General features: G+C 45.0%; 1 protein-coding gene across 1 annotated transcript in view; it reads left to right on the top strand.

The window, feature by feature from the left end:
- Window positions 1-2,318, top strand: part of LOC103373542 (V-type proton ATPase subunit B, brain isoform-like) — a 20,081-nt gene that overhangs the window by 12,730 nt on the left and 5,033 nt on the right. The gene's annotated exons all lie outside the window — the stretch shown is intronic.

Here is a 2,318-nt window from a genome sequence, read left to right as displayed (position 1 = left end):
CCGTGCTTCATCATGACGCTGCCACCACCGTGCTTCATCATGACGCTGCCACCGCCGTGCTTCATCATGACGCTGCCACCACCGTGCTTCATCATGACGCTGCCACCACCGTGCTTCATCATGGGGATGGTGTTTCTTGTCAGTTCAGACAAATTGCATTGAAAGGGATTCAGTGCTTGAATACATTTTATAGACACAGTATATATATTACATATCAATACATATAATTGTATATAATACAGTATTATTTATGTGTATATTTTCTGTATTGTTAACAGCTTTAACAGTGTTTCCTGCTGCCACTTCTTTGTGATCCATGTCTTTATTTTTTTGTGCTTACAACATTTCTTTCAGCGTTTTCCCCCAAATTCAGAGTTAATCCTGAACAGGAACTCCATCACGTGCTCGGTTCCTCTGTGTTCGTCGTCCCGGGAGATCCTGATCAGTGTTTCAAAGTGAAACAAAGCCGTTAATATCCTGCCTGTGATGTTCCGTCTGATCCACGGGCCGACTCTTAATTAAATCTGATGAATTACGCTAATTAATCCATTGTAAATGGGTCGCCCTCCTTTAATTAGTGAGATTTAATTAATGTGGAAAGCCATTTGGGCCAAAGGTGAGTGAATGCTGATAGATGTATTTTCTTGTTTCTCCGTCAGATCGCCGCTCAGATCTGTCGACAGGCCGGTCTGGTGAAGAAGTCCAAAGACGTGATGGACTACAGCGAGGACAACTTCGCCATCGTGTTCGCAGCTATGGGGGTGAGAACTTCCTGTTTCTGCTTCACCACAAAAATCAGACTCCCTTTGAAGGCCGAGATGTGCCAGTGTTGGACTTCCTACTCTGAACCCCAAAACCTGCAGCTGGTTAGAAAGGCGTGCTGTCTTTAAAAAAATACCAAATTGTCAGATTTTTTAGCTTTCCACTGGTCTTTGAACTCCTCGTCTGTGGGTTTTGGTTTTATCTGAAAAATTACCCAAATCTCAGCTTAAGATCCTGATATTTGATCAAAACAACCCTCAAATAATTTTATTCTAAATGTCTCATTTAAAAATTTCCCCAAAATAGATTCTTTGCTTGGACTAGATTCTGTAAAAAAAGAAAAATAATTTTGCCCTCCTTGGAGCCACGACTGACTCAGCTGTGACCAACAGGAACCATCCAGAGCGTTTCAGGTGAACTGCAGGCCGTTTACCTGCACAAAACAACAATAACGAGTTAAACAAGGAACCAACAAGCAGACCGTGGGCTCTTTAAATAGGAAAACGCGACACAACAAACATCAACACATTTTCTATCATTAAACGAGCTGATCAACAACTCGGTCACCAACATGACTCGTGCTTCTCCTCCTGCAGGTCAACATGGAGACCGCTCGCTTCTTCAAGTCGGACTTTGAGGAGAACGGATCGATGGATAACGTCTGTTTGTTCCTCAACCTGGCCAACGATCCCACGTACGACCTTTACTACAGACTCCATTCTTCTTTGTTAGTCTTGACTTGGAACCCGACTTTAGACTTGTCAGTCTTAATGTTGGAACCAACTTCAGACTAGGTGGTCTTGACTTGAGACTTGGTTGTTCTGACTTGGGACCTGACGATGGACTTGTTGCTATTAACTTGGTACTTGACTTGCAACTTGTTAGTCTTAGCTTGGGACCTGTTTTTAGACTCCTTGGTCTTGACTTGGGACCTACTGGTCATCATTTAGTATCCGGCTTTAGACTTGGTAGTCTTGACTTGATGCTTGTTAGTCTAAACGTGGGTCCTCACTTGGGACTTGTTAGCTCTGACTAGGGACCTGACTTCAGATTTGTTAGTCCTCACTTGTTAGTTCTGACTTGTGACTTGACCTGGACCTTGCTAGTCCTGACTTGTGACCTGACCTGGGACTTATTAGTCCTGACTTGTGACCTGACCCGGGACTTGTGAGTCCCAATTTGTGACCTGATCCGGGACTTGTTAGTCCTGACTTTGGGCCTGAACTGGACCTTGTTACCCTGACTTGTGACCTGACCTGGGACTTGTTATCCTGACCTGGCGCCTGAGGAGGATCTTGTTATCCTGACTTGTGACCTGACCCGGGACTTTTAGTCCTGACTAGGGACATGACCTGGACTTTGTCAGTCCTGACTTGTGACGTGACCTGGGACTTGTTATCCTGACTTGGGACATGACCTGGAATTTGTCAGTCCTGACTTGTGACCTTACCTGGACTTGTTAGTTCTGACTAGGGACCTGACCCAGGACTTGTTATCCTGACTCGGATGTGTGGGTGGAGGTGACCGTGTCGTCCTCGTTGCAGGATCGAGCGCAT

The sequence above is a fragment of the Stegastes partitus genome, unplaced genomic scaffold, assembly GCF_000690725.1.
Source record: "Stegastes partitus isolate 25-593 unplaced genomic scaffold, Stegastes_partitus-1.0.2 Scaffold2007, whole genome shotgun sequence".
In the NCBI taxonomy this organism is placed as follows: domain Eukaryota; kingdom Metazoa; phylum Chordata; class Actinopteri; family Pomacentridae; genus Stegastes; species Stegastes partitus.
The sequence above is the reverse complement of the archived record's forward strand: the minus strand, read 5'-3'. Positions and strand labels throughout refer to the sequence as shown.